Source organism: Aethalodelphis obliquidens, unplaced genomic scaffold (genome assembly GCF_003676395.1).
Source record: "Aethalodelphis obliquidens isolate GAN/ISIS:26980383/991018 unplaced genomic scaffold, ASM367639v1 scaffold63, whole genome shotgun sequence".
NCBI classification, from domain to species: Eukaryota; Metazoa; Chordata; class Mammalia; order Artiodactyla; family Delphinidae; genus Aethalodelphis; species Aethalodelphis obliquidens.
Window position 1 is genome coordinate 1,071,626 of NW_020838007.1, and position 22,307 is coordinate 1,093,932.

General features: G+C 41.8%; 1 protein-coding gene and 1 pseudogene across 6 annotated transcripts in view; one reads left to right on the forward strand and one right to left on the reverse strand.

The window, feature by feature from the left end:
• Positions 1-22,307, forward strand: part of MAPK1 (mitogen-activated protein kinase 1) — a 97,635-nt gene that overhangs the window by 17,139 nt on the left and 58,189 nt on the right. The window lies entirely within an intron of this gene.
• Positions 19,380-20,626, reverse strand: LOC113610561 (40S ribosomal protein S27-like; annotated as a pseudogene).

The window sequence follows — 22,307 nt, forward strand, 5'->3', positions numbered from 1 at the left end:
GGACATCTGCCAAGAGTGCATTGCCTGGAGGATCGAAGGCTTGGAAAGCATGGCGAAAGTTTGGGACAGCTCTCGTGTGCTTGAAAGTCAACCAGAGATGAAGCAAAGGACTGACCCAACTCCTTGAGAGTGAGGACTCTGTTCACTGCTGTCACCACAGTACCTAGTACACACATTGCACATAGTAGGTGCTCAGAAAATATTTGTCAAATCAGCCAGGTGGAATAGTACCAGTGATGGTATACTGAGGCTGAGCTAGCTAGCTGAGGCTGCTAGCTCTGTGCTGTCCTCACATTTCCATTTACTTCCCTATATTATTTGAATACCTGAATGAAAGAAGAAATAAAGTTCCTCGTGCCCCTTAGGCCTCTTTAAGAGCAGCAGGAACATATCTCTTTTATCAATTAGAAACTGCATTTAAAAATCTCATCTCTGGCACTAATAGCTGGGTGATTGACAGCATGTCATTTAACTTCTCAGAGTCTCATTTCACTCTTTGGTGAAACGGGGATCATGCCTTTTGAGTGCTGAAATGACTACATCAACTAAACCACTGTAATCCTGATCCATCTCAATATGGGTTTAGAAGATAAAGCATTGAAATGAATGATTGGGTGCAGGCTGAACACTGATGTAAGTAGGTAACTTGTGGAGCTTGTTTTGGGGTTTTAAAATTATTTTTTAATTGCAGTAAAATGCATATGACAGAATTTACCATCTTAACCATTTTTGAGTGTACAGTTCAGTAAAGTACATTCACTTTGCTGTATAACAGATCTGTAGAACTTTTTTATCTTGCAAAACTGAAACTACCCATTAACAGCTGTTCATTCTCCCCTCTCCTCAGCCCCTTTCAACAACCATTCTGCTTTCTCTGTGAATTTGACTACTCTAAGTACCTCATATAAGTGAGCATTAATGTCCTCAAGGTTCATTCATATTGTTGCAAATGGCAGGATTTTCTTTGTTATCCATTCATCCATTAATGAACAATTGAGTGGCTTTCACCTCTTGGCTGTTGTGAATAATGCTGATGTGAACGTAGATGTACAAATATCTCTAACACTCTGCTTTCAATTCTTTGGCTATATACCCAGAAGTGGAATGGTAATTCTGTATTTAATTTTTGGGAGAACTACCGTACTTTTTTTTTTTTAATTATTTATTTTTTGGCTGCACCAGGTTTTAGTTGTGGCATGTGGACTTCTTAGTTGTGGTGTGTAAACTCTTAATTGTAGCATGCATGCAAGATCTAGTTCCCCGAACAGGGATCAAACCTGGGTCCCCTGCATTGGGAGCATGGAGTCTAACCTACTGGACCACCAGGGAAGTGTCCCCTACCATACTGTTGTTTTTTTTGGGGGGGGGGGCTGCATTGGGTCTTTGTTGCTGCATGTGGGCTTCCTCTAGTTGTGGCGAGCGGGGGCTACTCTTCGTTGTGGTGCGCGTGCTTATTGAGGTGGCTTCCATTGTTGTGGAGCATGGGCTCTAGGTGCACAGGCTTCAGTAGTTGTGGTGCACAGGCTTAGTTGCTCCATGGCATGTGGAATCTTCCCGGGCCAGGGCTCGAACCTGTGTCCCCTGCATTGGCAGGTGGATTCTTAACCACTGAGCCACCAGGGAAGCCCTACCATTACTGTTTTTTAAAGCAGCTGTACCATTTTGCATTCCCACCAACAGTGCACAGGGGTTCCAGTTTCTCCACATCCTCACCAGTACTGCTTTTCTGTTTTTTGATAGTTACCATCCTAATGTGTGTGAGGTGGAGAGTTTGTTTTGATGGGTCCTGTGCTCTGTGTGTTTGGTGTGCTGTCTGTCAGCACTAAATATTTGGAAGCTAAAGTGGGAGTGACTCTCAGCAAATATTGTGTTAAGCACTTGCTGGGATAAAAATATGAATAAAACACAACCCTTACCTCAGAGGAGCCTTTAGTAAATACAGTAGGGCGCTTACAACTTAGAAGTCTGTGTGTATATACACGTGTGTATGTATTTTCTCTTTGTTCCTAGACAATTATAAAAGTACTTCTTAAATCACATGGTCGTCTAGTATCACCATTGTTAATGAATTAATGATGCCAAACATTGAAAGTTAAAGAACATTTATTTATTTATAAATTTTGTTTATTTATTTATTTATGGCTGTGCTTGGTCTTCATTGCTGCACACGGGCTTTCTCTAGTTGCAGCGAGCAGGGACTAGTCTTCGTTGCAGTGTGCGGGCTTCTCCTTGCACTGGCTTCTCTTGTGGAGCACGGGCTCTAGGCGCATGGGCTCAGTAGTTGTGGCTCTCGGGCTTAGTTGCTCCGTGGCATGTGGGATCTTCCTGGACCAGGGCTTGAACCCATGTTCCCTGCATTGGCTGGCAGATTCTTAACCATTGGACCACCAGGGAAGTCCCTTATTTTATTTTGTTGCCACACTGCGCAGCTTCTGGGATCTTAGTTCCCCAACCAGGGATTGAACCCAGGCCCTCTGCAGTGAAAGTACAGAGTCCCAACTACTGGACCACCAGGGAATTCCCTATTTATTTATTTTTTAAATTGAAGTTTAGTTGATTTACAATGTTTGTTAGTTTCAGGTGTAGAAGAACATTTTATTTTTATTTCGTAGGTTTTCAGTGGAATTTTATAAGTCTTCAAGATGAGTTTTCCAATTAGACTAGACTTCATAAGTACTCTGATACCCATAATCCTGCAGGTGACTTAAGGAGACTCCTCCGTTTTCCTCAGCCCTGGGATGGGGCCTCCAGCGTCTGTCTGTTAGTTGTACTTATCTCAGGTGGCCTCCAAGATGAGGCTTACGGCCTCCCTGAGGGGAGAAGCTGGGCATTGCCCTCAAGTTCTCCATTATCCCTTAATGGAGCCAAGTGAGAGTCCCCAAAGGATAGTGTGTGCCGAGAAGGTGGGGAGAGCCCAGCCTGCTTCACCTGTGGGGAGTGGCCGGGGGGGCGGCAGGGATGAGAGGTACTTTCTCTGTTAAGTGGTCTCAGAATTGTCTGCATAGAAAGCATTCTTCTTTGTTCCTGGAGTTAGTATGAATTGTATTTTTTTAAATGGTTTTAATGCATATGATGAAACTACCTAATTGCTTTTATGGTGGTCGAGTTTTTTATGAGAGGCCTTAGTTGAAGAAAAGCACTAATTATGGGTTATTATTCCTAATAGCAGTAATAAATAGTACTTTATCTTTAAAAATATTTCATTGAAATATACATTTAGCCAGGTACACAAATCTTTAATTGTTCAGCCCAGTGAGTTTTCACAGACTGAACACACCTGGGTAATTAGTACCCAGATCAAGAAGCAGAAGTGATAGGCATTCCAGAAGCCTGCTGTGTTCTTCCTTTTAGTCACTACCCACCCCTCACCCACCAGAATAGCCATTATCCTGACTTCTAACATGTTTGCCTGGCTTTGTATTTTATATAAATGGAATCATAAAGTATGTATTCTTTTGTGTGTGGTTTGTTTCACTCAACAGTTGTGAGAATCATATTGTGTGTATTTGTGGTTTAAAATTACTTTTTAAAGTATCCTACTTAACAACCTAGGAAAGGACTTTACCCATGGCTTTGCCATGCTCTTGATGCTCCAGTTCTGGAAGGAAGATGTTTTTAGGTGGTCTTCACATTCTCTTCATTCCTTTTCTAGACCAAATGACACCTACAGAGTTTTCTGTAATCTTGTTTTTCCTCATTTCATTTGTTGTAGTACTAATCTATTGCTGTGTAATAAATGCCCTACAACTTCGTGACTTAAAACATCAATAAACATTTGTTTTCTCACACTTTCTGTGAGTTAGGAATTGAGTGGGCCTAGCTGGGCAGTTCTGGCTCAGGGCCTCATGAGGTTGCAGCCAAGATTTCAGCTGGGTCTGGGGTATCTATCTGCTTCCTAGCTCACCCAGCTGACACACTGGCGCTGGTTGGTTGTGGTGGGGAGATGGGGGGTTAGGGCTCAAGTTTCTCTCAGTGGAGCCCTCTGCATAGGCTGCTTGAGTATCCTCACTACATCGTGGCTGGCTGTGCTCTTCCCAGAGAGCACCTTTTTATGACCTAGCCTCAGAAGACATACAGCATCACTTCCACCCCATTTTACTTGTAAAGCAAGTCACTAAGTCTGGCCTATATTCCAGGGGGAGGAGAATTAGGCTTTTGGAGGTTAGGGAAGTCATCTGCTATATAGACTCATCTAGTGGAACTGTAGCTAACACAGCTATATTTGGCTTTTAAACTCTCTAAAATAGAATAGAGGTTTTAATGAGATAGTTGGAAACTTAATGTCCCCTACCTTGAGTGGATACCACGTAAGCTGATCGCTATAGTGTAAGGTGGAGCTCAATGTTAAGTGTTGCTATCTTCTGTAACCATTTTACTGCAGTGTCCATTTCACATAAATATCACCTGTTCTTAAAAATGTGCTAATAATTCTTAGGGTTTTGACTCTTTACTGTATGAATTTATACAACTAAGCTTTAAAACTATAATACTTTTTTGTATAAAATACATAACATTTTAATACATTCTGACTAGATCTCCAAGGCTCAGCAGAGGTATAAAATGACACAGTTCAAGTAAATTATCAGGTATATCAGAAGTACAAATTTAAGGGGCTTAGTTGAAATATAGTGATCCTCAGAGGGCTGCTTGGTGACCCCTGTGCTCTGCCTCTGACAGGAGAGCTCTGCCTTGCCTTTTGCTGCAGCAAGTTCTCTGCAACTTCTGCCTCTCTTGTCTCATCTCCAAATAACGGTCTGTACCCCCTCACACTGGCAACCCCTGAGTTCTTACTTCAGCAGAGCCAAGAAGGGAGGGGCCACGACCACTGGAATTGGTTCTAAGGGTTGGCACTCATCCCTCGGTCAGATATGTACAGGTCCACAGTCCACTTATGAGTGGGATTAGTGCTGTTTATAAAAGAGACCCCACAGAGCTTCCTGGTCCCTTCTACCATGTGAGGGTACAGTGGGAACTCTGCAAACCAGGAAGAGGACCCTCACCCAACCATGCTGGCACTCTGTTCTCAGACTTACAGCCTCCAGAACTGTGAGAAATAAATTTCTGTAGTTTATAAGATACCCAGTCTGTGTCTTTTTGGTTTTTTTAGCAGCCCAAATGTAAGACAATCCCTGTGTTTTCTTTAAAGAATTTTGTAGTTTTAGCTCTCACATTTAGGTCTTTGATCCATTTAGAGTTACTTTTTGTATATGGTATGGGGTAAGGGTCCAACTTCATACTTTTGCATGTGGCTATCCAGTTGTCCCAGTGTCATTTGTTTTTTTTGTTTGTTTTTCGTGGTACGCGGGCCTCTCACCGCTGTGGCCTCTCCCGTTGCGGAGCACAGGCTCCGGACGCGCAGGCCCAGCGGCCATGGCTCATGGGCCCAGCCGCTCCACAGCATGTGGGATCCTCCCACACCGGGGCATGAACCCATGTCCCCTGCATCGGGAGGCGGACTCTCAACCACTGCGCCACCAGGGAAGCCCCAGTGTCATTTGTTGAAAAGACTGTCCTTTCCCCACTAAGTGGTCTTGGCACCCATGTGGAGTATCAGTTTACCATAGACAAATGAGTTTATTTCCAGACTCTCCTCCATTCTGTTTGTTTATCCTTGTTCCAGTACCACACTGTCTTGATTACTTTCTTGATTACTTGCTTTGCAGTAAGTTTTTTTTTTTGTTTTTTTTGTGGTACGCTGGCCTCTCACTGTTGTGCCCTCTCCCGTTGTGGAGCACAGGCTCCGGACGCGCAGGCTCGGCGGCCATGGCTCACAGGCCCAGCCGCTCCGCGGCATGTGGGATCCTCCCGGACCAGGGCACGAACCCGTGTCCCCTGTATCGGCAGGAGGACTCTCAACCATTGCGCCGCCAGGGAAGCCTTGCAATAAGTTTTTAAATTGGGCAGTGTGAGTCCTGTCACTTTGTCCTTCTTTTACAAGATTATTTTGGTTATTCTGGTTCCCTTGAGTTTCCATATGAATTTTAGGATCAGCTTGTCAACTTCTACAAAGAAAAGGCTGGTATTGTGATAGAGATAGTGTTGAATCTTTAGATCAACTTTGGGTATACTGCCATCTTAACAATATTTTGTCTCCTGATCCATGAACATGGGATGTTTTTCCATCTATTTAATTCTTTCAGCAAAGTTTTATAGTTTTAAGAGCATAAGTTTTACCTCTCTTTTGTTAGGTTTATTCCTAAGTATTTTGTTTTGATGGTATTGTGAATGGAAGTGTTTTCTTGATTTCATTTTTGTTTTTTTAAAAATAGATTTATTTATGTATTTATTTTTGGCTGCATTGGGTCTTCGTTGCTGTGTGCAGGATTTCTCTAGTTGCAGTGAGCGGGGGCTACTCTTCGTTGCAGTGCGCGGGCTTCTCATTGCGGTGGCCTCTCTTGTTGCGGAACACGGGCTCTAGGCGCGAGGGCTTCAGTAGTTGTGGTGCTCGGTCTCACTAGTCGTGGCTCGCGGGCTCTAGAGTGCAGGCTAACTGGTTGTGGCGTATGGGCTTAGTTGCTCCACGGCATGTGGGATCTTCCCGGACCAGGGCTCGAACCCATGTCCCCTGCATTGGCAGGCGGATTCTTAACCACTGTGCCACCAGGGAAGTCCTTTTCACTATTTTTAAATGATGCAGCTGTAAACATTTTAGCACAAACAGGACCCCACCCCCACCCCCTCTGAGTAACTTTCTTAGAACCTATTCCCCGAAAATGATTGACCAGGTCAAAGATAGGACTTCTGCAGATTGCTCTCCAGAAGTAGCATTTGAATTTGTGCTGTCCCTGTTAATCTTTTTTTCCCACCCACATCCCCCCCCCACCCAGGCACCTGTCCCTGTTAATCTTTAAAAGTCCCTCTTTGCTCTGTGTCCCCCACCCCAGCCCCGGTTCCCTCTTGCTGTGACAACATGGTATTACTCTTTTATTTATATGTAATTGAATAGAAATGAGATAAACCTTTTAGGTGCCTTGTTTTTGGTTATTTGTGAGGCCAAACTTTTTTCTAAGTTTTACTCACTTATCTGATGTTTGAACTGTATTCAAGTTATGGAACCGTTTATGCACTAGAAGCTAAGCATTAATGTTCTGAAAGCCTTTAAATTTTTTTCTGAAAGCTTTAAAAATATTTGTATAATCAAATTCATCAACTAATTGTTTGCTGTGTTCTTTTATTGCTTCAGAATTGGTGAAATACATGAAGGCCTTTAACCTTTAATTTAGTCTTTTAAGCTGTGTGGAAATGATTGCAGAGAAGAATGCTGCATTTATATGCTTTATGTATTTTATTCCATATTAAGAGTATAATTTTAGCAGTATTAGACACCTTGTCTAATTTCACATGAGTTTTCATATTAAACTTAGAGGTATTTACCTGTGTCTTTCTGGAATCTGTTTGTTCCATTGGTCTAGTTTATTATTTTTAACTATAACCTGGTATTATAAGGCTTTTTACTCTTGTTTTGCCCAGATGTCTGCTCTTTAACTTCTTAGCAGGGCTTCTACCTTGAATCCTTGTCAGTTTTCATACTCTGGTGGAGTGGGTTGGCCAAGATAAAACGTATATATCATCAGGATGCCTTTTCTCTCTCTCTTCCCTACTCCCAGAACTCAGAGCCAGTTTTTCTCCTTGCTCTTGTGCCTGGTCTTGGTTGCTGGTAGCTCTCCAGAGTGAAGAGATTTTTCAGGTTGAACTCTGGGCCACGCTGTGCGGCTCTCGGGATAGGGATTGAACCCAGGCCCTAGTCAGTGAAAGCGCCAGTCCTAACCCCTGGACCGCCAGGGAATTCGTTGAACTCTTTAAGTGTTAGCCCCTGATATACCGATCTGAAAAAAGAATTTTTTTTTTTTTTTTTAAATGAGACCATGCTTTTTTTGAGGGGCGGTGATATCTAATTCCAGAACGTTTTTATCACCCCAAAAGGAAACCCTGCACCTAGCAGTCACTCCCCATATTTTCCCCAGTAATCAGCCCCTGTGCAGAAAGCCTCCTGCCAACGTGGAGCTGGGGGAAGGGGTGCCCTTTTACATTCCGGCTTCTTTTCACATGCATTTTACATTTTACTATTTTGTTAAGTTGTCAAGATTTACTTTTCAGAGTCATTAGTTGCTATTTGGCATTGGCTCTGTAAAATGAACTTGGCGAATAACCACCTTCACTTATTTTACTTCTCATAGTTGGGCCCGGGTGTGCATCATTTTCTCATCTCTTTCTGCATTCTGAGATCTTCGTTTTTCCTCCTTTTGCCACTGGTTATTCTTCCTTTTTGAGCCTCTTCCTCTTGGATTTAACCCTGATTGGTAGGCACACTATTCTTTTATTCTTGCCAATGATATCTTTTTTGTTTTTAATTCAAAAAATATTATTTGATTATTTTCTCTCTGATTTTTATTTATTTATTTTCTAATTTTACTGTCTCTCTGATCTTAAACAGTTAATCTTAACTCTTTTTGTGGGCCTCTGTTATTGTAGCTTAATTCTTTTATTTTTATTTTTTGACCGTGGTGTGCGGCTTGCAGGGTCTTAGTTCCCTGATCAGGGATCAAATCTGTGCCCCCTGCAGTGGAAGCACAGAGTCCTAACCCCTGGACCGCCAGGAAAGTCCCTAATTCTTTTTTAATCTGTTTTCCAGCTCTGATGGTATCATCTGCACTCTCTTCCGTCTATTTAACTGATTTCTGTTATTGTTACCTTATAAATTATTATTTTTTAATTTACATTCTGCTTGACTTATTCTTTTTTTTTTAAATCCTGATTCTGCTATTTGCAGAATTCTTTTTTTATTTTAAATTCTTTTGTAATATGTCATGGTTCTGCAGAATATATTCTGGTCTGTTTTTATTTAGCATTCCCCTTGTGTGTAACACTTTAAATGTGTTTATGAGTCCCATTCTGTCTTTATCTCCATTCTTAGAGATGACTCTGCTAAGCCTGCTCCTTTTCTCCTGGACCTGTATTGTTTGTGCTTAGTGGCCACTCCCGCTCCTGGTTGCCCTTTAAAATTTGCTTGCTGTGTTCCTTCAGTTGAGTCTTATCTTTGTTCTTTGTTTATAACATGTTTATTTTGTTGAGTTTTGAAGGAGGCGGCATTCTGTACCACTTCTCACTTAGTGCTTCCCAAAGTTCTGTTGTGTAAGACTTTCTGGGCACATTTTTACATAATGGAAAGAACACAGAATTCAGAGGAAGGACCAAGTGTTAATCCTAGCCCTCGCATTGGGTAGCTTTGGCTAAGATATTTAGACTATATGGTAGGACTTAATTCTTTTAAAGTTTTATATAGTTGTTGTGTTCTTAAAAATTAGCATAATTTTATATCTAATGGGAATATAAGGAAAATTAAAATAATACAGTGTACAGTGATGAACTGAAAATTGATATAATTATTAACTGATTTATTTTAAAATGATAATGAAATAATTAAAACATGAGATTGTTGGGCTTCCCTGGTGGTGCAGTGGTTAAGAGTCTGCCTGCCGATGCAGAGGACACGGGTTCGTGCCCCGGTCTGGGAGGATCCCACATGCCGCGGAGCGGCTGGGCCGGTGAGCCATGGCCGCTGAGCCTGTGCATCCGGAGCCTGTGCTCTGCAACGGGAGAGGCCACAACAGTGAGAGGCCCGCATACCGCCAAAAAAAAAAAAAAAAGAGAGATTGTTGGGCTGGAACTCTGATAAAATTGTTGTCACGTAGGTGGCAGTGGTATTGTTTGCATTTGTATTGAATTTATGAAGTGAGTTCGCAGATACTTATTCTTCCAAATAAGCCTATATATGAGAGATAAGTATTCTTTCCATTTTATGGGGGAGATATTGAGGTTCAGCAAGGTTAAGAGAATTGCCCATGGTTACAAGCACAGAGTTGTGACAGTGCAAGAACTTGAATTCAGATTCAGGACTTCCAAGACCAGGGCTTTTGTAACTTGACCCAAAATAAAACTTGATTAGTTTTAAGGTTGTTTCTTCAGATACTTGACAGTCTGTCACATGGGTAGATTTTTCGGAGTACAGGCCCTAGTTTCAGCAGTTGTCCTGGAGATCAGCTGTCACTCTGAGTGTGCGGAGGATCAGTGTTGGGAGTTACCTGGGGGCAGCCACTGTCTCTGGCAGTGTTCCTCTCTGTCTGGATCTTTGATTGTGTCTGGCAACAGATATATTTATTGGTCGAGGGCAAAAGTGAAGAGATAATATGGGGAGAAAAGAAAAGAAACTGATTTCAGAAATAAGATTTCCACAGTAACTTGAGCAATGAAACATTTGAGAAATTCTTGGTTGTGCTGACCAGGATCCTATGGAATTCTTGTCGGTCTCTGTTGTAGTTTCTTAGGACAGGGCCGAAACTAAGCTCATCACACGAGATGAATTGTGCCAAAGCACAGCAGTAGAGGGCTGCCGCTCGCTCAGGCAAAACAGCGCCGTCTGTCTTGCTGTGGTAACTTTTATTAAAGCATTATCTAGATTTACACTTTAAGACTTGTTTTCTTAACATTTCAGAAGTGCCAAAGCAGCATCCTATGTTTTTATTAATTATACGAGCAATAATTGGCTTTCATGAGCACCTGCTGTGCTTCCTCCTTGAGCACAAAAACAGCACAAAGTTCCCACCATTATTTTGATTATACTGAAGTAGCACAAGGACATTTCCTTGCGTTCCCACCACTCTGATTATACTGAGGACATCTCATGGATCAGTGCCCAAAGCACTCAGTGCTGCTTTTGCAGGCCCCCGGTTTGCCGGGGCGGGGGGGGGGGCGCTCGAAGCATTCAGAACTGTTCACAACTCTGGCTTATTCGCATGTCCCCCGGTTTGCCGGGGGGGGGGGCTCAAAGCAATCAGGACTGTTTGCAGTTCTGGCTTATTCGCCAGCCCCCAGTTTGCTGGGGGTGGGCTCATGGGTCACGTCTCCTTTCCATGTCCTCAGTTATCCCACTACAGTCTCTGAAGTCTTTGGGGATCCTTTGTGTACACTCTCAGATTATTGAAACACAGGGACTCAGGCCAGGACCTAAGGGAAGGAGGACTCAATTGAGGAATTGGGAAATTATCAAGAATCATGGCAGTGGCTCCATCATTCTCTCTTTTCACATTCTTCTCATTCTCTGTTCTCTTTTTAAAATCTTTGTTACACACATGCACACACAAATATACATATATGCATATAATTTTAACAAAAGGATGTAATTTTTTATTTTGAGATAATTTTAGACTTAGAAAAAAGGTGCAAAAATAGTCTAGAGAGTTCCCATGTAACCACCTTTTCCTAATGTGAACATGGTGTATGTCTGTAGGAATGTCATCAAAACCAAGAAATTAAAACTGGTACAATACTAGATGCAGACCTTATTCACAGTTCCCATTTTCCCCCAATGTCATTTTTTCTTCCAGGTTCTCATTTTGCATTTAATTGTTGTGTCTCCTTAGTCTCTTCCAACTGTGACATTTCTTCAGCCTTCCTCTGTCTTTCATAACCGTGACACTTTTAATGAGTATTGGATTGTTGTTTTTGTAAATTTATTTATTGTATTTATTTATTTTTGGCTGTGTTGGGTCTTTGTTGCTGTGCGCGGGCTTTCTCTAGTTGTGGTGAGCGGGAGCTACTCTTGGTCGCGGTGTGCGGGCTTCTCATTGCGGTGGCTTCTCTTGTTGCAGAGTATGGGCTCTAGGCCTGTGGGCTTCAGTAGTTATGGCACGCAGACTTCAGTAGTTGTGGCGCTCAGGCTTAGTTGCTCCACGGCATGTAGGATCTTCCCGGACCAAAGCTTGAACCTGTGTCCCCTGCATTGGCAGGTGGTTATGGATTCTTAACCACTGCATCACCAGGGAAGCCCTGGACTGTTATTTTTGTAGGCTGTCCCTCAGTTTGTGTTTATCTGATGGTTTTTCATGAATGGAATGAGATTATGCAGTTTTAACAGAAGTGATGTGCCTTTCTTGATACATCACATCAGAGAGTTGGTGTTGTGGAGATATTTTATCCTTAGGGATGTTAACTTTAATCACCTGGTTAAGATGGGGTCCATCTATTTACCCCTTTGTAATTAATAAATATCTTAGAGGATGTACTTTGAGACTAAGCAGATGCCCTGTTTCTTCTCAGATTTCTACTCACTAGATTAAGCATCCATCCATGGACCTTTTTCTGAAAAAATTATTGTGGTATTTACCTAATGACAGTTTTTCTATTTTCCTCATTCCATCTGATTGGAGTGCCTCTGTGAGAAAGAGCTGTTCCTTCTCCCCACTGATTTATTCACTTACTTATTTGTGTCAGTATGAACTCATGGGTATTTGTTATATTCTGTAGGTTTGTAATCCAGTATTGTCATTTTTTATTTCAAATTGTTGCAACTTCGACCTTTGTTTGCTCCTTCAGAGTGACTGCTTTCAACAAACCCCACCCTTGTTTGAGTACCTTTTTAAGGGCAAAGTGTGCTCGTTGCTACTGGGGTGTAGTTGCTTCTAAGTCTTCTTAGTGAACAGAGCTGGGAAAATAGATGTGTGTACACCAACCCACACATACACACATCTGTATTTCTCTGTCTGTGTATATGTTAAAAACTATGAGTTCATACTGATGTCCCTGATTCCAATCCAACACCATGTGGTTTATTTTAGCCTTTCCTCTTGCTTGTATTCTTTCCCCAGCCTGGCTCTCATTATCTTCCATTTTGTTTGCTTATTTGTTCAGTCCCATTCTGTTTATACATAAAGTAGATGCAGAATTGCTAACCCATATCCTTGTGAGAAACATGTTCACTAATTAGATTACAGGATTTGTGTTCAGCCCTTTCCTGCTTTAGCTTTACAGCATGCAGTTAAAATACTGTTTTCTAAAGTTGCTTAGGCTGGTTTCTAGTTCCTCATGCCCTTCAGTGTGGTTATGTCATTGATTTGTAATACAGTTAGGTTCATTTGTTACTGTTGGTGTTCCATTTGGGGTTCTTCCCGTATCCTCATTCTTGTTTCTTTAGTTTTTTGAATATGTGATATGACTGTGACTCTCGGAGTAAGAGCTACACACAAGGTATACTCAAGGAACAGTCCCTCCCTTCTCATCCCTACCACCCTGTTCCCATCCTCCCCTTCACCACTTTCCCACTCATCCCCTGTATACAGTCGATCTTAGTTCTGGGTTTATCCTTTCTATATTTCTGCTATACAGATAAGCAGATACATTTATGTTTTTTTATAACTCTTCTTTCTTATATGAAGGGTAGCATAGTATAAATCTTTTATACTTTGCTTTTTTACTTAACATTGTATCTTGGAACCACTCCGTGTTAGTTTGTAGATCTTTTTCATTCCTTTTTTACAGCTGCATAGTACTCCACCATGTGAGTGTATCATAGTTCATTCAGCCTTTCTCCAGTGTATGAGTATTTAGGTTGCTGCTAGTATTTTGCGGTTACAAATAATGTTGCGGTGAATTACCTTGTGCTTATGTATTTTCATATCACTGGAGATGTATGTTTAGGGTAGAATCCTAGGAGCGGGATTGCTGAATCAAAAGATAGGTGCAGATGTTTGATTTTGGTAAGGACTGTCCTACCAACCTGTGCAGAAGGGTTTATAACCTGTCTTCCCACCAGCAGTGTTTGAGAGTTAATTGCGTATATTTTATGATGCATACATATGAATGATTATCAGATTTTGTTCAGGGTCTTCCTTTCCTTATCTACTTCCTCTTCTATCATGATGGGTTGGGGAAAGAAAAAAACAACTCCAACTGTAGAAGGTTTTTTATTGGAAAGAAGTAAAATTAGTTTTCCAGCTCTGACTGGAGATTTTTTTACTGGTATTTTAGAGTTATAATTGTATGTTACAGTTTTCTACTTTACCTAGTTTAGCATCTGTTGTGTAACATCTCACTGTCTGCTTAGTTGTGCGGGCAGTTCTTTTCAGTTTAGATAATAATGCTGTTTGCTTCCAGTTTAAACACTTTTCCGTCTTCCATAGGTCTGGGTGGGTGTTAATATTTCTGACATTGGGGCAGTTCGTGAGAAACTTGCATTTCTTGACTGACCTAAAGTTTCCATGATGGGGATGATCATCCGAGCCTTTCTTTCTCTGACTTGACTCATTGGGGTACAGTTTACAAAGGTGAGCAAGGGTGGCCTTACGAAGTAGATCATCCTCTTTCGGACTGTAGCTCCCTTTCCTCCTGCTCCTTCTCCCCTGTACCCCCACTTGAGATCTTCACCTTTATGGTTTCCTAATCTCCTAGTCCTGTCTGGCCTGGGTCTGGATCTGTCTCCTGACCTCTCCTCTCTTTTGACGACTCCACTCCCATTTTACGAGAACCCAACTGTTTATTTTGTCTGATCTTACAGGCTGATGGTATATGCTAAAGAAAATTACTGGATTGTCACGATCGACACTACTAAAAATCTCTGGATTCTCATTCCTGCTGGTCTCCAGCATATCTTGTTACTTGTCCCCATTCAGACCCTGATCTCACCTCCCTCCCCTCATGTTTGGTTTGCCTTTTCATCTCCTGCCTTCAGGTCTGCTCTCCCACACCTCATTTACAGGACATATTTGCCTCTTGTTTCAGAGGAGATAGGTTTTAGGTTTTGGCTTATCCTGATGAAGAAGATCTAAATAGCCAGAACCTTCAAAATGGATCGGTTCCCTTGGGAAGCAGAATGCTTTCTGTATCGTGGTCAGTACGATGATTTTTGTTTTTGTCCTCATTGTCTGCTGTCCTCAGCTTCTTTACAGTTGCCCCGTCAGAATCATGAGCCAAACCTTGGTTCATCACCAGCAAAAGGGCATAGCCAATGGAGGACTACTGACCCTCGCATGGTGTAGTGGCTGAGAAACAGGGGTTTTGGAGGTCAGCACGCCTGGGATTAAATCCCAGTTCTGTTGGCTGCTGGTTGTGTAATCAGAGACAAGTTACTTGACTCCTCCCTTCTGCCATAGTTTCTTCACCTGTAAAGTAGGAGCTGTGCTTTACCGCCATAGGGTTGTGGTGAAGACAGCAAGTAAAGGTTTTTCTGAAGCTCTCAGCACTGTGCTGAGGGCTCAGTAAGCGGTGGTCATTATGGTTACTGAGGTCCTCTCTCAGTGTCTCACTCAACTTCAGGGCCAGAGGTGCGCAGAGCTGCCTGGGCGGCTACCCGGAATGCATAGCACTGGAGGAGACTCGATGCTCTTAGTCTTGGTTCAATACGTCTGGCTGTTCTCAGAGCTCACCGCGAGCCAGCCCGACCTGGACCGTCCTAGAATTCTTGGCCAGTGAAGGCAGAAGAGAATATCTGAGGAGGAAGGAAATGTAGGGGGATGATCCACAAGTGAGTAGTAGCCCATCTGCTTCATCAGGGTCTCTCTCATGACAAGTTCAGAGCATAGGTGAACTCCAAAGGTCATTTCTAAAGAGGAGTGCTTGGATTAGAGTACTGATTGGATCTGTTGCAGAGTACTAACTCTGACTTTGTGCTGCTCTAGTGTGCTTCAAATAACAGAGTTTATGGTTGTGGGGTTTTAGGATGATGATAGTCACGGTACTAAATTCTGATGGGGTATCTTAGATCTAGTAATAGAGACGCATTTTTCCTATTAATCGGAGAGAAATGTTTTTCATACTTTTTCCTTTAATAATTTGTGTACTTGAGCCCACCAAAAATTTGTAGAACCTTTACTGAGTATAAGTCACTACAAGTCTTCATCTTTCTATGGCTATATCTATGCATATATATGTATGTATGTACATTCAGTCATATAATTGGGTGTGGGTTTTTTTCCAGTCTCTTGTATACATATAAAAAATTTTTAAAGAAGTTTTGCACTTATGTTTGGAAGAAGCCTGAACACAGAATAATGGTATCTTCTTTTTGTAACTTGGCCAACACTATCAGGGCAGACATACAGGGCATAGCCAAGCTAGGACTAAAACTCAGACCTCCTGATTTGAAGTCTAGTTTTTTTTTCTGATGTTACTTTCTTTTTATGGTTTCATTGGATAAATTAATAAAAAATAATAAAGTAATTAAAAATGACTTCCACTTTTTTGGGGATGGTCTAATATCTTTCAGGCTTTTCATCTGCTGTTTTTGCAATCTTCATAACCCCATAGGCTTTCTTCATTTTTGAGTCAAGCAAATGGTTGCTCAGAGGTGTTGGGTAGTTCAGTGATGTCTCAGCTAGTAAGGGAATGGGCCAGAATTGGAACTCACCTGACTCTTTGGCCCCTATTACTGAAGAGATTTAAAAATGCATATGTAGACAACCAAATTTGTTCAAGCTCTGGGCTGTATGGAGCACCTTTCCTAGAGAGGGTGCACATGTGTTCATGACATCAGATTTTAAGTTGCAATATCTGAAGTATTATTGGAGCACTCAGTCTTAAAATAATGTAAAATTATGATGGTTTTACAGCTAAAATGACTTTAGCTTTTATTTGCTCACTGAATGGTTCACACACTCTAAAGAAACCTTTGCACTGGCTTTCTTGGTTAGTAAATTATGAGAGAATCAGGCTAAAGGAACGAATACGTTTTCTTTTAAAGCAGTCATTTGTATTATCTACCTACTTACTTTTGGAACATTAATTTGGATCAGTCTAACTTACTTAGCATCTGAAGACAAGTTAATTTTTATCTGTGAAACAAAGTACTGTGGTTTTGTGTTCAGATAATTAAAGTGCACCGAAATGGGTAGCTTAGAGAACAGCTTAATAGCTTTCTCTAAAAATAACCCATTAACAGTTGATAGCATTTTAGTTGCTTAACAACGTGTACAGTATGTGGTGCTAATGCATGAGGAGATAGCTCCTTCATTAGACAAACTTTATTATCCACAAATATTATTGAGCCTCTGCTATGAAATGACTGTAATGACAGGGGGCTGGGGAGGATGGGGCGAAAGCCTGAATGTACCAGAAATGTTATATTTACGCCAAAGCCTCAGAAATGACTGTGGAAGCCTGGGCATTTATTCTAATGATGTTGCCATTGCTCAAAACCTGTTTGTAACACTTCCTATGAAATTGTCCTCAGTATGAGCATATGAACCATGAGAGAAAATCAGCCCCACAGTTTTGTAGCATAGCTCAGTTTTTAAAAATCACCTTTTGAGGTATAATTTTTTTCTTTTTCTTTGCGCTACGCGGGCCTCTCGCTATTGTGGCCTCTCCCTTTGTGGAACACAGGCTCCGGACGCGCAGGCTCAGCGGCCATGGCTCACGGGCCCAGCCGCTCCGCGGCATGTGGGATCTTCCCGGATCAGGGCACGAACCTGCGTCCCCTGCATCGGCAGGCAGACTCTCAACCACTGCGCCACCAGGGAAGCCCTGAGGTATAATTTATAACAAAATGGACCTTTTCTTTGTGCAAAGTTCAGTTGAGTCTTGGCAAATATATACCCTGTGTAACCGCCACCACAGTGGAGATATGGAACATTACATAACCCCAGGAAGAAGTACCCTTGTGCCCTTTGCTGTCAGTCTTCAGCTCAGGCAACCATGGATCAGTTTTCTATCACTGTAGATCAGCCTCAGCTTACCTAGCGTTTCAGATAAATGGAATTTAGAAGTCTTTGCTCTTTTTTGCCTGGCTTTTTCACTTAGCATAGGGTTTTCCAGGTTCATCCTTGTTGTCGCATGTAGTCATTTCCCTTTTGTTGCTCAGTGCTCTTCCATTGCACGGTGACACACAGTTTGTTTACTCTTTCCTTGTTGATGACTATTTGGGTTGTTCCAAGTTCGTGACTGTTATGAATAAAGCTCCTACAAACATTTGTATACAAGTCTCTATGGATGTATATTTTCTTTATTTTTTAATTGAAGTAATTTGACATACAATATTTTATTAGTTTCATGTGTACCACATAGTGGTTTGACATTTGTATACATTGTGAAATGATCACCACAATAAGCACAGTTACCATCTGTCACCATACAAAGTCAATACAGTATCATTGACTGTATTCCCTATGTTGTACGTTGCATCCCCGTGACTTAATTATTTTATACCTGTAAGTTTGTACCTCTTGACCCCCTTTACCTGTTTCCCCCCCATCCCTACCCCCTACCTCTCTGGCAACCACCTGGGTTTTGTTTTGTTTGTTTTGTTTTTTAGATTCCATGTATAAGTGACATCATGTGGTATTTGTCTTTCTCTGTCTGACTTATTTCACTTAGTGTAATGCCCTCAAGGTCCGTCCATGTTGTGGCAGATTTCTTTCATTTTTACAGCTGACTGGTATTCCATTGTACACGTATACTACGTCTTCCTTATCCATTCATCCATTAGTGGACACCTAGGTTGTGTACGTATCTTGGCTATTGTCATAGACATATATTTTCATTTCTCTTGAGTAAATAATTAGGAGTGGAACTGCTGGGTTGTATGGTGAGTGTGCATTTAATTTTTAAGAAACCACCAAGCCTTTTCATAGTGATTGTACCATTTTGTAGTTCCACCTGCAGGGTATGAGAGTTCTAGCTTTTCTACAACCTCATCAGCACTTGGTATGGTCATTCTTTTTCATTTTAGCTATTCTAATGGGTATGTTATGTGGTTTTAATTTACATTTCCCTTATGACATCATTCATCTTTGTGTGTGTGTATTGTCACACAAAAAGTGTCTGTTCTTTTGCCTATTTAAAATTTTGGGTTGTTTGTCTTATTTTGAAGTTGTAAGAGTTCTTTATATACTCTAAATACAAGTCCTACATGTTGCAAATTTTTTCTCCCATATGCACAGCTCATTTTTGACCTTGACAGTATTATCTGGCCTGTTCACCCACCTTGCTCACTAGATCCCAGTCAGCACCTTTCCTTTTCAATCTCAGTAACTCCTCCTGTCTCCACTGTCGTCATCTTGTACATTCCAGAGGCTTTACCACTGCCCTTAGAGGTGTGCTGCTTTTTCTTTTTGTGAGTATTTTACTGATTTGAGAGTGCTGCTGGTTCACAGTGCCCTCGAGTCTGGGACGCCGAATGTTCTGCAGTGGGCGGCATGATTTCGTACAATGAACTGACTGGCTTAAAATGCCAGTTATGTGCTTGTTGCTTAGTCCAAGCCACTACCATCTCTTACTGGTGCTATTGCAGTGTTTCAAATGGTTTCTTTTTTCACTCTTTCCTTTTTACAATTTATTCTTCATATCACAGCTGGAGAGAGCATTTACAAATATAAATTGGGTACTTTTAGTCCTTCCTTAAAGTGGAAGTGCACTTAAGATGAGTCTTAAACCCTTAGCACAACTTCCAGGTCACAGCCTCATCCTGAGCCATGTGCTCTTGGCTTGGTATGTGCCCGCCACCAGTAGCCTTCTTTGGGGTCCACAGATTCACCTGCCTAACCTCTCTCTGTTCAGTAGAACACTTGCCTTCTCAGCTACCCGTCACCTGGCTAATTCCAGCCTGTCCTTCAGGTCTCTGTTTTAAATGCCACTTCCTTAGAGAGGAAGAGCCTTCCCTGAGCCCCTAATTTAAACCAAGTTCTCTAGTTATCCATGATGATGTTAATTATAGCATTTGCATTTTTTCTTAGTATCTATCATAATTTATCTATTTTTAATATATGTCTCCTTGCCCCACCCCCCCTTTTCTTCCTTTGGCCTTGCCATGCATCTTGTGGGATCTTAGTTCCCTGACGAGGAATTGAACCTGTGCCCCCTGCTGCACTAGACCACCAGGGAAGTCCCCTAATACATGTCTCTTTATATTTCCCCCATGTTGTATAAAGTTTATGAGAGTAAGGAATTTTCTGTTTTTACTGTAGTATCCATAGCGCTTAACAATGTAGATGATTAATGAATACCTGATAAAATTGATTTTAACATTTGAATGGTTTTAAGTTTATTCATCGTGCCTCCTTCAAGATCCCAACTGACATTTTTTCTCTTGAGTACAAACTTCTATGTACTAGTTTTCTGTCTCTGCCATTTGCACTGAATCTGTAAATTGCCCTGATAATAAGAGTTCTTAATCTTTTTTGTGTCATGGATCTTTTAGGTAGTCAGTGAAACCTGTGGCTCCTTCTCAGATTAGTGGGTTGTTTTTTGGTTTGGTTTGGTTTTTTTAATCCAAAATATGTTTATTGGGATCGTTTCCCATTCATCTTGATTCAGGGTGCTTTTAGTGCTGCTTCCAACTGAAGGAGCATCCTTCTGTAAGCCTTGCTTTTTCCTCCTGTAGGCTGGCAGAGGACATTAGAGCAGCCAACACACAAAACTACTGTTTGTGCCTCGCTAGAGATGGTGGTGGTTTTATAGCATCCTGGGCATTTCACATCCATGAAGTAGGAGGTGGGGCTCTGCAGCAGGTGCTTCTTGTTGTGTGTCCTATTCTGGCGAGGGATGCAGGAGATCCTTTGTGAGAGGCATGTTCTCCTGAGGAGGTCCTCACTGCCAGATCAGATTAGTGGTCTGAAATGAGTAGAATAAATTATGTAAGGTTACCAAGGAAATCGGTTATGTTGAAGTACTGGTTTTTTTTAATATTAAGAAAATACATCTTTAATGTGTGTGCTTCTTTATTAATGCCTTAAATAGCAAGATCAAGCAGCAGATGTGACAACTACTGTAATTTCAAAGTAGTGAGACATATAAATATTTCGAGAATTACAACTGTAGGCTTTTTACTGGTCTTAATATTTCTCTGTTTAGCCTCCTTCAGTCTCTGGAAATACCTGTATTTCTGATAGTGTCACTCTCGTGGCTGGAGAATTCTTTCTGTTATCAGAATAAAGTACAGATTTGGGAATTGTCTTTACTAAAGGAATTTAGAGCCTGAACCAAGATGGCGGAGTAGAAGGACGTGCTCTCACTCCCTCTTGTCAGAACACCAGAATCACAACTAGCTGCGGGACAGTCATCGACAGGAAGACACTGGAACTCACCAAAAAAGATACCCCGCATCGAAAGACAAAGAAGAAGCCACAGTGAGACGGTAGGAGGGGCACAATCACAGTAAAATCAAATCCCATAACTGCTGGGTGGATGACTCACACACCAGAGAACACTTATACCACAGAAGTCCACCCACTGGAGTAAGGGTTCTGAGCCCCACGTCAGGCTTCCCAACCTGGGGATCTGGCAACGGGAGGAGGAATTCCTAGAGAATCAGACTTTGAAGGCTAGTGGGATTTGATTGCAGGACTTCGACAGGACTGGGGGAAACAGAGACTCCACTCTTGGAGGGCACACACAAAGTAGTGTGTGCATTGGGACCCAGGGGAAGGAGTGACCCAAGGGAAGACTGAACCAGACCTACCTGCTAGTGTTGGAGGGTCTCCTGCAGAGGTGGGGGGTGGCTGTGGCTCACTGTGGGGACAAGGACACTGACAGCAGAAGTTCTGGGAAGTACTTCTTGGCGTGAGCCCTCTCAGAGTCAGCCATTAGCCCCACCAACGAGGCCAGGTAGGCTCCAGTGTTGGGTTCCCTCAGGCCAAACAACCAACAGGGAGGGAACCCAGCCCCAACCAACCAATCAGCCAAGCAGATTAAAGTTTTACTGAGCTCTGCCTACCAGAGCAACAGTCAGCTCTACCCACCACTAGTCCCTCCCATCAGGAAACTTGCACAAGCCTCTTAGATAGCCTCATCCACCAGAAGGCAGACAGCAGAAGCAAGAAGAACTACAATCCTGCAGCCTGTAGAACAAAAACCACATTCACAGAAAGATAGACAAGATGAAAAGGCAGAAGACTATGTACTAGATGAAGGAACAAGATAAAACCCCAGAAAAACAACTAAATAAAGTGGAGACAGGCAACCTTTCAGAAAAAGAATTCAGAATAACGATAGTGAAGATGATCCAGGACCTGGGGAAAAGAATGGAGGCAAGGATTGAGAAGATGCAAGAAATGTTTAACAAAGACCTAGAAGAATTAAAGAACAAACAAACAGAGATGAACAATACAATAACTGAAATGAAAACTACACTAGAAGGAATCAATAGCAGAACAACTGAGGCGGAAGAACAGATAAGTGACCTGGAAGACAGAATGGTGGAATTCACTGCTGCGGAACAGGATAGAGAAAAAAGAATGAAAAGAAATGAAGACACAGCCTAAGAGACCTCTGGGACAACATTAAACACAACAACATTCGCATTATAGGGATCCCAGAAAGAGAAGAGCGAGAGAAAGGACCAGAGAAAATATTTGAGGAGATTATAGTCGAAAACTTCCCTAACATGGGAAAGGAAGTAGCCACCCAAGTCCAAGAAGCGCAGAGAGTCCCATACAGGATAAACCTAAGGAGAAACACGCCGAGACACATGGTAATCAAATTGGCAAAAATTAAAGACAAAGAAAAATTATTGAAAGCAGCAAGGGAAAAATGACAAATAACAT